Below are 15,594 nucleotides of genomic sequence, written 5' to 3'. Positions count from 1 at the left end.
TCCAGAGGAACTTGTTGAACATCCAGAGAAAGAATTGTAGAACCAGAAATGAATTAGAAAAATATATGATCAATCATAGTGTGATAGGGATATGATTAGAGTTTTGGTGTTAAAAGATTGCTCCACTGCAAATATGAATAACATGGAAAGAAGTTTTGAACAGTGAAATATGTTTAAACCAGTGGAATTGCTTGTCAGCTTTGGGAGGGGGGGAGAAGAAAATGGGAGGTGGGGATCATGAGTTATATAACCATGGAAAAATTTCTACATAAAAATTAAAAAAATATTATCTAATTTGATTAAAAAAATAATGGTTGCTATAAGAAGGTTTCAGCATGTTATCCATAATGACTTTCTTATGATAAATGGCATAAAAAACATCATCAGCAACATGGAACATCAAAAAAAGGATCTGAGCTAATCATGTAGGGAAAGTGAAAGATAATTGATTAAAATCACGAGTACTCTATTAATATCTACATAATATGAAAAGAACCAGAAGAAATGCCTCCATAAGAATAGGCATATCCTCCATGTAGGAATTATGGAAGTACACAGGCAAGAATTGCACAAGATGAGGGCTGTGGTCCATATTAGATGGCGAAGAGAACATAATCCTGGAAGATCATATCATACTGGATGGTGGAGAAGGGTCCTGGAATGACTGTTGACCTTCAAAGTTCTTCCTGGGTCTGTGATGAACCTTTATGCATCACTTGCTTCCACAGTGGTGGTCACAGCCAATAGAACATCACCTGCAAAGAGCAATTTGATGCTGAATGGCTTTTGCAAATACTATTTAAAAAAGCCTCACTTCTTGTATCAGGAGTTTCATCTTTTTATCTGACTTTGATTATTTCAAGCACTTTCTGACTAGGGTTCACTTAGCTGAGTTTGCAAATACTCTTTTCTGTGCACGTGACTGGTATTTTGTTAATTAGACTTTGGTATGTATTCAATGGTCTTAATGTCCTTAGACTTAGAGGTCTATTATATAGATGTGGGTGATACAAAGGAGGAGGACCATATTGGACAGTTTCTCATAAATAGCCCAAGGATGTAACAGTTAAGCTAATACTAGCTTTCTCAAGGTCATTCCTAGGATAATTATTAGCACCAGCACTGGGCATGCTCTACACCCTGAGATAATAGCCTCTTAAAAATCTTCCAGGAAATTTGTGTATAGCTGGAATTTTTTAATTAAAAAAATTGCTTTTGGTTACATTTGAGTTCCAAGTGTTTCCCTCTTTCCCTCCCAACCTCACATCAGAGAAGGCCAGTATTTGACATAGCTACATATAGGTGAAACCATAAAACACATAGTTCTATATATCAGCTCCTTTTCTGGAAGTGTATAGTACCTTCCTTCATAGGTCCTTTGTAGTTGATTTGAATATTCACATAACTCAGAATAGTTTAGTAGTTCACATTATATAATCTTCTCTTGGTTCTACTTGCTTCACTTTGCATTATTTCATGTAAGTGGAATTTTAAAAAATGTGCTTCTCCAGTGGAAATGAAGAATACAGGCTTAAGCTTTACAGAGAGGAATAATTAAGATGAAATAGAAATAAATCCCCTACATTAAGTTGTTTGGGGAAAAGGACAAGCCTTTAAGTAGTTTGCTTTTACATCTGTTGCTAATGGCTAAATTGCCTGTGACTACCTGTTGGGATTAGAAGTGATACCCCTCTAAATTTTAGCACCAGGGGCAAAGTGCTATTCATCTGGACATAGTTCCATCCTTGGCCTTGAGTCCTAAGGCAGGGAATAAGTTTCTCAAGAAGAATTCTGACTTTTTGTATCAGAGCAGACATAGCAAGTTTCATTGGCCTGAGCCCTATTCACCAGTGCTGTGACTTTCCTCTTCTGGCCATTTGAACCTCTTCTTTACTCTTCAAATCCATGAACTAAATGAAAACAAACATCTGTCTGAAATAAATATCCTTTGAGTCCTTACTTGGACATTGATTCCCCAGAAAAATCAAACCAAGCCAAAACAGAGAAGAGAAGCAGATTTCATCCTATTTCTTTGGGGCCCACTTTCTGACTTTTAGGCCTGCTATGATTTCTTTTAGATATAATGCACCTGGTCCAGTGTTTATTTCCATGGAGGGTAAAATCTTCTGCATTTAGGAAACAGGGTTCTGAACATTTGCCCACAAACTATTTTTCAAGGCTTGCTAAAATCCTTGCTTCCATTCCAGTCAGTTCAATAAGTATATTTATTCCTTCAACTAGGAATAAATAAATCATTGTGGATAAAATAATAGGTAGAGAAATTAAAGATCAAATACTCACTCCCATCTTAAGCCTGGCTTAGGGTTTATGCATGTACCATTCATCTATTATCCTTTCATTAGTAGCTTTCCTCAAGTCTATTCACTTTGCTCCTGTCTTTTTTTTTTTTTAAATGAAGTATGCTGGTGAGAGAGAACCATATACTTTGGAGGAAACAATATTATGGTGCAAGTATCATGGCGATGTCTGGGGCTGTGATACTTGAGGATATATGGCTTTAGTGGAGAGAATGACTAAGAAGACTTCCCTTTCCCTTCAGCATTCTCTCAACCCTCCCATTTTTACTTTCTAACCTGGTGCTAATCGTTTAGTCCCTAGATACAGATTCCCACATCCCCACCTTGTTGGAGGGAGGAGCATAGAGTGTCCATTCAGCCTGCCCTTTAGGATTCATCCCACTTCTCTAGCAGTTATGAATCTGGGCTTCTCTAGTTTGTAGTTACATATGACTACTCACAAGCCCCAGAAGAGTTATAGGCTGCAATGAAACCCTTCTATGAGCAAAGGATCACCAAGAGTAAATCCTGGGTCTTACCATCAGTTCTACTGCTATGCCCTCTGGTAACCTAGACCTTGCCATCTAACCTGGTGTTGAGCCCTAAAGACCTCTAGGGCTTTTCATCTCTCAAACTAAACTAAACTTTTTAAAAACCCTTACCATCTGTCTTAGAATCAATACTAAATATCAGTTTCAAGGCAGAATAGTGGTATGGGCTAGGCAATTGGGGTTAGGTGACTTGCCCAGAGTCACACAGCTGGGAAATGTCTTAGTCCAGAGTTGAACCCAGGTTCACTCTTCTACAGGACTATACGTGTTGTTTCCTTTGGTAAGAAGGTAAAGTCCTTGAGAGCAGGCAACATCTCGTATTTGTATTTGAATCTCTAGCATCTAGTACAATGCCTAGTGTAAACACTATAAATATTTTTCACTCATTTATTCATTTTTCATTTACAAGTCTGTAAATACATTCTCATAACTGATACGATTTGAGAAGAAGTGGTGAGGAGGGTCACAATCCAAAGGACATCTTGTATTACAAATATGGAAGGAAAGTAAGTTGATTTATAGCTTTGCCCTTAAGTTGGGGTAAAGGTGGAGTTTCTAGAGCCCTCTTGAGAAATTTTAGGGGAACCTTGATATCTTTTTATCTTCTTTTCCTTCTCTCTAGCCAGTTTGAGGGAGAGAGCTAAAGAAAGAAAGAAAGTGGGGAAAGGGAGGGAGGAAGGTGAAAGGAGAGTGGAGGGGGAGTAGAAAGAGTAAGGTAAGAGAGTGAGATAAAAAGAGATAGAGAGAAGAAAGAGAGGAAGAGAGTGAGGGATGGAGGGAGAGAGAGAGAGAGAGAGAGAGAGAGAGAGAGAGAGAGAGAGAGAGAGAGAGAGAGAGAGAGAGAGAGAGAGAGAGAGAGAGAGAGGAGGGAGGGAGAGAGCTCAGGAGGCAGGGAAGATTTCACACCATTTATTTTCAGCAAGAACTTTTGCTCATCATCCTGCTCAGACCCGGCTGCCCATCAGATTAATTATGACAAGGCTTGCCATTTAAGCAGAAACTTTGTGAAATACATTGGACAGTTGGGCTGATTTGTAAGGGGGTTGCAAGCAGCATCAAAGACAGCATAATCTGCTTGTGATGAAAAGGGTCTTTGGCCATGACAGCTGATGATCTTTGTTTCCGTGGAAAGATCCTTACTATAAAGCAGCAGATTGTTACTTCTTTTAGAGGGACAGGGAGGCCCAGTGGACTAACTACCAGATGAAGTAAGACACTTGGGGCTCTATCTCTGGAGCCACCGATGATCTATCTATGCTGTAAACTAAGCCCAAATGGTTTAGGAATCTCATCCAGAAACTGGAGAAATTGAATGATTTCACTTCATAGAGGGATGTGAGAAATGGCCAGCTTGCCTGGTATTTTCCAATTAGACAATATCATATCACCAAGAAAACTTTTTTGTTCTAATGAGGAGCAGCAAGGAATAGTAAATAGAGTGCTAGATTTAAGGTCAGGGAGACAGGTTCAAATCCTTCCTGTAACACTTACTACTTTTATGAACATGGGCAAGTTATTCAATATAAGGAACTCTCTGTTTATTGTTATGTATCCCCTACTATGTGGGAAAACAGACAAAAGCACAAGTCTCTGTCTTGAAGAGCTTAACTTAGAGACAACACTCTCACAGAGGATCTGTGAGACATACACAAATAATATACAAAATTCAATCAAGGTAAACACAAGTGCTCACTTTGGCAGCATGTGTACTAAAATTGGAACAACACAGAGATCAGCAAGGCAGACAAAATAATTGGAGAGGACGAAGTACTAGTAGCTAGAGGACTAGGCAAGGCCTCATGCAGAAGGTTACACTTGAACTGAGCCTTGAAGAAAATTGAGAGATTCCAAAAGTTGAGGAGGGAGAGCCCTCCAGGTATGGGACAGCTAGGGGAAAGGTGTGGAGCTGGAAAATAAAATGTCATATAAAGAATGGCAAGAGGGCCAATGTGACTCAACCATGGAGAATGTAGAGTTTAATGTGATTGCAATGAGGCCAAAAAGCTAGGAGGATGTCAGGTTGTAAAGAACTTTAGGTGCTAAACAGAGGCTTATATTTGATCCTGGAGGTGGTAGGGAGCCATTAGAATTTGCTGAAGTAGTGGGAAAGTGACCCAATCAGACCTATCTTTTAGGAAAGTCACTTTACTGGTTATGGAGAAATGAGGCAAGGAAACCAATTAGAAGTTTATTATAATAGTCTGTGCAAGCAGTAATGAGGTTCTTAAAATAACATTGAGGCTAGATAAGTAAAGGAAGGGAACATATGTAAGAGATATTGTTATTCAGTTGTGTTCAACTATTCATGACCACATTTGTGAATGCAGACATTTGGAGTGGTTTGCCACTTGCTTCTCAAGCACATTTTATAGATGAGGAAACTGAGGCAAATAAGGCTAAGTAACTTGCCCAGGATCACACAACTGGTGTCGCAGGCTAGATTTGAACTCAAGGAAGCAGTCTTCCTGACTTCAGGATTAGTGCTCCCTTTGCACTTTAGGTACTGCGCCACCTAGTGCAGAGATATAATAGAAGTGAAAATAGTAAGATTTGCTGGCTAATTGAATATGTGTAATGACTGAGAGTGAGGAGCCAGTGATGACACTTAGATGGTGAAATTAAGTCTTACCTACCTACTAGCTTACAGAAGAGTCCCAGTTTTCACAAGTTGAAGGATTTCCCACCTCAGATCTCTTACATTCTCTATGTGATCTCCTAATATAGATAAAAGTAATAAATAATTATTTTTTTTTTAAAAAGCAAAATTCTGTGACTAAATCGCAAGACTTTGAAATGTAATCATGTCATTAAGAATGGGAGGAAGGTGGAATTAAGAGTTCATTCTTGTCTGGAGAGAGAAGACAAGAAAGACCTCTCAAGTCACTTCCTGCTCTATGATTCCGAGGTTCTTTGATTCTGAATTATCCATCAACTTTTTGGAGCGACATAAAATATCAGAAATACAGAAAGTCACAAATATCACCAAATTTCAGGAATATTTTTATTCATGAAAGTTATTACAGGGATTTTCAGTGGGAAGGAAACTCTTATGTTAGCATAAAATATTAGATGGAGGAAGAAAAGACCACGAAGAGGGAACAGCTAATTCCAAGGTTCACCCACAGTGGGCCATGTTTTATATGGATTCCATGCTGGGAGATAATGGAAATCCCCAATGGGTTCTGTCTTCTCACTTGAGTAGACAGTTCTGTTTCAGGTAGGGTGCATTTCTGGTTGTCATTCATTTGAGGGAAGCCCTTGACCCTAAGTCCTCCCCTGGATATTAGGGAAGGCAGCATACATGTGTCAGACTGATAGCTGCATATATGACATGTGGGCTGTCACAGACCAATGCATGTGTAAACTGAGCACCTGCCTCTCAGAGGCAGCCCCCACAGACATTGGTGCAGTGTATAAGCTTCATGGCTCCCTATCCTTTATAGACAATATGATAAAAAAACAAGTGTGTGTGTGTGTGTGTGTGTGTGTGTGTGTGTGTGTGTGTGCTTGCACACAGGCAACTGTTATATTAACAGGTTTTTCAATTTTCATTTGTTTAACAAAGCCCTCTCCTCTTCAGAATATGTTAGATTTAGTGCTAGCAAATATTGTAGACTTTTATACTTTCAGTGTTTCTAGCTCCTACTGCAAACAACAAGAGAGACCTATTTGTGCTCTATTTGTTAGTATTTATAAGGAAAAAAAAGGATTCCAATAAACATAACCTCAAGGATTATTGGGTTCTATCTAGATAGTCCATATATAACAAATATTCTGAGGTTTGGAGAGACTAAGTGGTTTGTCTATAAGGTTATGGGGGCAGCTAAGTAGCACAGTGGATAGCATGCCAGGACTGGAGGCAGGAAGACTCATCTTCCTGAGTTCAAATCTGACCTCAGGCACTTACTGGCTTTGTGACCCTGGGCAGGTCACTTAACCCTATTTCCCTTAATTTACTCCTTTGTAAAATGAGCTGGAGAAGAAAATGCCAAACCATTCCACTATCTTTGACCCCAAATCCCCAAATAGTGTCATGAAGTGTTGGATGCAACTAAAAATGATTGAATAGCTATATGTCACAGCTAGGAAGTATTAGATATTTTTAGGTAGATTTTGTACTCATGTCTCTCTAACTTAAAATCCAATATCCTATCTACTATGTCATGTTATCTCTCATCTAAACATTTCTGTATGCATGTGGTAATCTATTGTTTCTGATGTAATACTTATATAATAGCTGGTTATACCTTGATAGAATGGCATAATGGACAGAGGATCAACATTTGAATCAGGAAGAACTGGGTTTAAGTTCTGCTTTTGGCACATACTAGCCGTATGACTATTGTCAAGTCATTGTGTCTCAGTGACCCAAGCAACTCTTTAAGATTATAAATTACAAATAAGATGCTGAACAACACTGGTGGAGTGAGTTTCTATAGTAAGGATATAGTACTAAAACGCCATTGCTGTCTTTCTATTTCTCTCCCTCTTTGTTTCTGTCTCTCTTTGTTTCTGCCTCTGTCTCTATTTCTCTCCATCATTCTCTATCTCTGTTTCTTTCTCTCCTTATTTAATCACACATTGGATACATTTATTCAAAGTCAAAGAAGATGGCCAAAGTTGTTAGTAGAAAGTTTAGGAGGAAAAAATCCCCCAACAAACTAGATTTAGTCAAATACCTAGAGGAATTGACTCAGATCAATCAGGGCAGAGTTTAGCATTGCATACCACCTACCTATGGAAGAAATTGCTTGCTTGTATATATTGTCAACTCCATGACTTTTTACTTTTAACCCTGCCAATTTCTATTTTCTAGGACAATAAATATTCTTAAAGAGTTCCTGGTTAAATTGTACTGATGACAATTTCCTCTTTTCACTTTAATACTTCCAAAGACTTATGGTTAGTATCAGTATTCCATTCCACTGCCTTTGATTGTAATCCAATCATTCTTTGGTAGTCCGTCAGTTTTTCAAAAACTTTGCTGTCTGGGTATGCCACATGTGATTTTATTTGTAGATGAAACACCTGAATGTGGAAATTCCTTTCAACAAAGTAGCCAAGCAATTTATCTGTAACTAGAGTCTTGGGGAGTTGCTCAGTATCCTGAGAACTATCAGAAAAGGCTGGACTGGAATCCCATTCTTGTTGACTCCAAGCCTGGTGCTACATCTGCCACTACAATAAAGTTATCAAATTAAAATTTTATTAAGTAATCATATTAAAATACTTTTGAAATATTATAAAAACAATACATTTGAATAATATTATATTTTATGTTACAGACTAAAGATCCAATGACTAGTTTGAGAAACCTGGCCCAGTGGATAGCATGGACAATGTGATGGAAAGAAAGATAATTCATTAACATGCAAGTTTCAGCACTTAGGGGATACAAAACCCAAAGTGAAATAGTCCCTGTCCTCAGGGAGCTTCTTGGCATATAGTGAGTGCTTAATAAATTTTTGTTGATTTTGTGATTTGCAAAGCTTAAAGCACTCTTTCTAACTATAACAAATTCATTATTTAAGCTTCTATTTACATTCTTCAATACCAATTATTTGTTTAATTAAATATGTGTTCCTTGATCAGCTGTTACCACATGAAAGCATTGCTGAGCTGGGTTTCTAGTATGAAATTCAAAACTTGTGAAATTCAAGTATGCTCATGCAATAGAAACATTTTTACTTACTAATAACCTTAATCAAGACAGAAATGCTTGCTTAAACAAATAAGCAATTAGCTTTGGGAATAGAAGTACAAGCAGAAATAGTTTATTAATTTGTTATTATTCATTCCTGCTGTCAACATTATCTGAGGTTTGATTTTTGGCCAATGTAACTTTCATATTAGCTTAATTTTCTCTGGTCTAGAACTATACATTAGAATTCTATTTATGTCCAGATGACATTTTTGTCAATGCCCAAGATGTATAGGGTATGAGGAAAGATGACTGAAGGAAGACCAAAGAAGCCAAAGTGGGTCTAGGGACACTTAAAACTAAACAGTAACTGCAAATGACCATATTATAGTCCCTTGATGAAGTGAAAGGGCGCAGGAAGGGATTACATTGGGTTGCTAAGCTCATCCTGCATATCTAAGGATTTCCCCATATTTAATTTCCTTCTTCCATTTTTTCCCCCTATCAAGACCCATAATTGCTCTTTCTTTATGTCTAGGGTTAGAAAGTAGCATTGTAAGCTATGTTACAATGTTCCCTCTGCTCCTTCTAAACCTTGATTCAGTATAACATCTAACATTCTTAGCAATGATATTTTGTATCCCCTACACTTCTTCCCCATTCCCCATCTCTGCTTCTTTCAAATGAGGCTCAGGTTATTTAAAAACCTCTAAGTCAGCAGTTTTCAAAGTGTGATTCAGTAATCCTTGTGGGTCCCCAGTATCATTTCCAGGGTTGGTGAGGTCAAAACTATTTTCACAACAATAAAAAAGTGTTTCAATTTCTAATAAGGTCAATATTGCTAAATATTTACTCTCATAGACAAAACCTTTTTGTAGGGTTGGAGGGTGGCAAAATCCTCAACAGTTTTTAAGAATGTAAAAGTATCCTGAAAACAAAAATATTGAGAACCATTGTTCTAGGCTATAATTGTGGTTTATAATTCTTTAAGAAACGAGGCAATGTTTCCATAAAACCAGTACAAACAAACCTCAATCGGAACAAGTAGTAGTAGTAGTCTCTCGGTAACCGAGGATGAAGATTGTCTTTGTGCGTTTTCATCTATGATAGATGAGTGTGCACAAAGATACTTGTGCGTGAAGGAGATTTAAGTGGAAAAGCCGATGCACAGAGACAGTCCCACTCTTGGCATTGGAAGCCTGGGTCCAGTGGCACGAAAAGTCATTACATCTGGAGACTTCCTCAGCTGCATTGGATGGCCATGTTGTCTTTTGTGCTCCAACACGCCCTAAGCACTCCACAGTGCTTTGCTGCATCACCATCTCAGCTGTTGAACCTTCTTACTGGTTTCTTCTGTCTGTTCAGCCGAAGCAGTCTTCACATGCTGGGTGAGCAAAGTCCTGGTTCACCAGGGGTCAACAACGACCCGATGGCTACCCTCACAAGGTTTAGCCGGCCTGTCAAAACCATTGCCCAGGGTGTGGCCGCTGCCTCATGCTAGCAGCTACTGGGAGCCACAAGTGAGAGCTGGGTGTCAGGTGAGGGTCAGAGGTTGGAGAGTTGCCCTAGGAGGGCACGAGAAGCCCTCCATACCAGAGATACTATCCCTCCCTGACCACCCTATACACCCCAAGGGATAAAGGAAGAGGGAGAGGGAAAAACCATGGGAGAGGGGAGAGCCAAAGATGGAGGAGGGAAGACAAAACATCATCTAGAAGAATGGAAATGTTTATTCTGCAAACATTTTGTGAATTTCATTAGATTTAAAAAATGAGAAGCACTATGACTAGTACTTATGAAGGTTATTGCAATCCATTCCATAGATATGCTTTGCTCTGACTTGAACAAATCCACAATTAATGTTCTATTTCTCTAACATTTCAGCAAATTAGCAATCTCCCTGATATGAACTCTCTTTCCAGTGATATAGATAACAATCATTTATGTCCACTTAGCCATTTATATCCACCAATCCCATGTGATTTTTGTTCGTGTCCTATAAATCTGCTGCAGAGGGATCATTCAATGTTTTAGGAACCTTCCTTTCATAACACTGGTGGGTGTTTCACTGGTCAGATATGCTTATCTTTTTGCTCTTTCATCCTTTCTGGAGAGGAAAGAGTTGAATTCTTCCCAGGCTGTTTTTCTTCCCTGGAGAGTGGTTGAGTATATTCTCTTTTCTTTAGTCAACACACTCTCTTTCCTGGATCCTCTCCATCTTTCCTCCCTCATCCTCTTTAGAAATTTAATTTGTTACAAAAATTAGCTTGCTGTTAGCCTAGAGCTAATATTATGTCTTCAAGTCCATGTAGTCTATTTCTCTGTTAACAGCATTAATACCAACACAAAATTATTAGTATAATTATAGTAGCTAAGAGCCCCCAATTAGAAAAATCTCTAGCATTCAAAAAGAAGGTTGGCTCTTGCCTTAATCTAACTTTTGTGTATTTCTCTCTAACTCTGGCTTCTAGATATTTGAGTCAAAATTAGGATGTGCAAAATGCTTAGATAAAAGAACTGAGAAGTATGTTATACTACCTGTAATTGGATAGGCATAGAGAGGTAACATTAGGGAAATAAAATAGATCTTTTGGAACTTCTCTTAGTCCTTCAAGGGATGAGTACAACAAATAGTTTCTGTCTAAGTATTTTATACTAAGATGCCTTCAGGAGCATCATCATACATCTCAGTTTCTCCCTTCTCTTTCACTTCAGCTTTACTTTCCTTTTCTCTCTCTCTCTCTCTCTCTCTCTTTTTTTTTTACTTGTTGCCCCTGTTTTGCTTATTCTTTCCAGATCAGCTTATTGGGACACTATCTCAGCTGCTACTGCTGTTTGGCTTATGATCCTAGCTCTTTTTTTCTCCACAATTTACCCTCTCCCAGACCATGTGTGTCCCTTTAAAAGACCCTAGATGAAACATGTCTGCCTTCCATCTCAGAGAATGTGGTAAGTCCAAATCACTTTCAACAATGAGAGGAAATGCTTATCCCTCTGAACTACAATTTCCAGATATCCATTGGGTCTCTTATTGCAATTGCACTCCCTATATATTTCATGGACACCAGAGGAACATATGCCTTATCCATCAGTTATTATAGCTTCCTCTTGCTATTTGATTAGTTCTTTTCCTCCTAGGTCACATATTTCTCTTATGACATAATTGACACTGTTTCTCTTGAATTAATCTTCTTTTGTATTTATCTATGACGTTGCTCTCCATTGCCCTTTGAGTGATCTCAACTTTAATTTTTCTGAGACTATAGTATACCATGATTGAGATGACTAGATCAAATTCTTTTGAGAGGTTATGGATATGATTTAGTGATTTGCACCATTTCATGGCTTGATGCCATAAGCATCAATGCCCCTTGCAAACAGATGCATCCAAGAATCTCATCAGCTATATGAATTTGGATATCCTTCATGATGATGGTGAATAACTTTAGAGAAAATGCTTCTCCCAATTTATTCCATTTCTTGATATTCATAATCAGTGGCTTATAAAGCAAAGTTTTCTCTTTTTTAAATAGGATCTTTTTTTTTTAATTCTCAACTTAAGAGTTATTTATTTATTTGATAGAATTTATCACTCTCCCCACATCATAGAAGGCATCATCTGGCAAACATATATGTGGTGTGTGTGTGTGTGTGTGTGTGTGTGTGTGTGTGTGTGTGTGTAGAGATAGATAGGTAATATCTTTTATATTTCCGTTTTTTAGTTCATTCTCTGGAGGTGACATTCATAAGTTATTCTTCAAGTATTAAATCTATAACTGCATATAATGTTCTCATGGTTCTACTCATTTTCCTGTAGTTCTTTCCAGGATTTAAAAAAAAATTAGCCTGTTCATTGTTTCTTTTGGTGCAACAATATTCCATCACAATTGTATTCTACAATTTGGTTAGCCATTTCCCAACTGATGGGTATTCCCTTTAACTTCTAGTTCTTTGCCACCACAAAAGGAGGTTCTATAAATATTTTGGAACATATAGATTCTTTTTCTTTTTCTCTGATCTACTTGGGAAACAGATTTACCAATGATATTGCAGAGTCAAAGGGTATACACAGCTTTATAACTTTCTGGGTGTAACTTTAGATTGTTCTCCAAAATGGTCCAGCTAGTTAATAGTTCCAACTATAGTGTTCTAATGTTCCATTTTCCCACATTCCCTCCAACATTTATCATTTTGCCCTTTTGTTATTTCAGCCAATCTGATGGATGTGAGATTCTATGTCAGAATTGTTTTGGCTTGTATTTCTTTAATCAATAGTTATTTAGAACATTTTTTCATATACCTATATGGCTTTGGTGTCTTCATCTGAAAATTATCTGTTTGTATCTTTTGCCAATTAATCCATTGGAAGACAGCTCTTATTCTTAAATATTTGCAATGTTCTCCATATATTTTAGATATGAGACCTCTATTCAAAAGGCTGTCTATAAAAATTTCCCAATTTTTTGCCTTTCTTTTCATCTTGGCAACATTTGTTTTATTTGCACAAAACCTTTTTAATTTAATGTACTCAAAATTATCTATTTTATATCCCACATTGCTTTCTACCTTTTATTTACTTATACATTTATCCCCTATTCATAAAAATGAAAGGTAATATGTTCCCTGTTTTTTAACTTACTTAAGACATTACTTAAGACATCTCATTTTTCATCTAGGTCATCTATCCATCTTGATATTATCTCAGTGAATGGTGTAAGATATTGGTCTATATCTAGCCTCCGCTGAACTATTTTCTAGTGGTCCAAGCAATTTTTATTAAATAGTGATTTCTTCTCCCCCAAGGTCTATGCCTTTGTCTAAAACAAGGCTATTATGGTCTTTTATTAGTATTTGTTATATGTTTGTCCTGTTCTACTGATCTATTTTTCTATTTCTCAACCAGTACTAGTTCATTTTGATAATTATTGCTTAATAATACAATTCAAATTCTGAATCTTCTAGACCTCCTTCCTTTACATATTTTTCATTAACTTTTTGATGTAGTTTTCTCTATTGTTATATATTCCAAGAAATCTCACATGATTTGGATGTGTGCCAGGGAGATATCTTGTTGGAAGAAAGCCTTCAAGCCTGTATTTTGCCCTCCTGAATCAAACACTTTTTTTTTGTAGTCAGCAAACAATAAGGGTAGTAAGGTCATGGATTCTCTGTGCCTTTTGGCCAATTGTGTGATTATGATTACCATATTAAAATTAATTTGTGAACATTTATGACTAGAGAGACTCTTTAGTCTGCCTGAAAAGGTCAAAATGGTCAGTAAGAAAAGACATGGTCACTGTGTTGGGGGAAGAGGATTTTAAAGCAGATGCACTGTTCCTATTAGTAAAAAAAAAGCAAAGCAAACCAAAATGCCAGAAGAAAAGGTTTCAAACTAGTGTCTGAAATTTCGAGGTAGACTATGATATTGTTTTCCAGAAACCTTCCAGGAGTTTCTCAGTTTTACCAGATTTATAATATCTTGAAAAAGATAATAAACAAAGCACAAATACAAGGGAAGATATCCAGGGTTATCAACAAGCAAAAAATGAGAGGAAATCAAGTCTATGATATTGGTAATAGCCCAATCCTTCAATGTCTTTATTATTTCATTCATAAGTTAGTTTACTCTCTAAGTACAGATTTTAAATAGTGGAAAGATACTATTTGTGTGACCTTGGACAGGTCACTTAACTTCCTTGGGACACAGTTTCCTCATCTGTAAAAATGAAGGGATTTCTATATAATTACTAGGGTCCTTTTTACCTCTAGCATTGTGAAATAAATATGACCTTTGACTCACTATTTAATTTAAATGAACCAATTTCCTATTTTATTGCATATTTAGATTTCATTGTTTTATAATTACTTACTCTCAAAAGAGTCCAGTCAAAGGAAATGTTTTATGGACACAATCCCAGAGCCATGACTGACATTAGATTTGCAATTTTTTTTTTTTTTTTGCAATCAGTCCAGGATCACTCTTTGGGTGGTAGGTAGTCAGGGTTTTAGAGGTCATTGTACAGAGAGAGAGAGTCTTGCTTCATTTATATTGTCTTTCAACAATGGCTACAATTTCCCAACCTGGGGTGTTCAGGGAGGGGTAGTATCTTTGGTATGGAGGGCTTCTCGTGCCCTTCTAGGGCAGATCTCCAGCCTCTGACCCCCACCTGACACCCAGCTCTCACTTGTGGCTCCCAGTAGCTGCTAGCATGGGGCAGTGGCCACACCCCGGGCAATGGCTTTGACAGGTCGGCTAAACCTTGTGAGGGTAGCCATCGGGTCGTTGTTGACCCCTGGTGAACCAGGGCTTTGCTCACCCAGCATGTGAAGACTGCCTCGGCTGAACAGACAGAAGAAACCAACAAGAAGGTTCAACAGCTGAGATGGCGATGCAGCAAAGCACTGTGGAGTGCTTAGGGTGTGTTGGAGCACAAAGAACAACATGGCCATCCAATGCATCTGAGGAAGTCTCCAGGTGTAATGACTTTTCATGCCAATTGACCCAGGCTTCCAACACCGAGAGAGAGAGTGGGACTGTCTCTGTGCATCGACTTTTCCACTTAAATCTCTTTCATGCACAGGTGTCTTTGTGCAAAACGCACAAAGACAATCGTCATTCTCGGTTACTGAGAGACTACTACCACCCTGGCCCCAAACATTTTTCCTTGCTCTCTGATGAGTACATCTTGTACCCTCTTCATGTCCTTTGTTTTCAGCTGTCTGACAATTTCTTCCATCTGGCAAAATTCTGATCTAATAGATATTGATAATCATTTTAGTAGAATGCTTCTGGTTTTGGCTACTTCATATCTCACAGAAGCTCAGGAGGACCAGAGCCTGCTTTGTCTTGCTAGGTTCCCTGTTAACTTCCTGTTTGCTGTAGCCTTGACATTTCCTGAAACCATCATGATGTTTTTTTCTTGATTTTATCATGGAGGGAGGAAGGGAGGGAAGGAGAGGCAAGTCTTTTCCTGACTTTGCTTCTTCACAAAAGGCCAATAAGCTTATATGTTTAATCATGGGTTAAGTTACTGCTTGAGTTTAACCTTGACAATTCATGATCCAATTTTGGCAATTTCTTTTTTATTTGACATAAGCTAATGTT

The sequence above is a fragment of the Monodelphis domestica genome, chromosome 4 (assembly GCF_027887165.1).
Source record: "Monodelphis domestica isolate mMonDom1 chromosome 4, mMonDom1.pri, whole genome shotgun sequence".
NCBI classification, from domain to species: Eukaryota; Metazoa; Chordata; class Mammalia; order Didelphimorphia; family Didelphidae; genus Monodelphis; species Monodelphis domestica.
The sequence above is the reverse complement of the archived record's forward strand: the minus strand, read 5'-3'. Positions refer to the sequence as shown.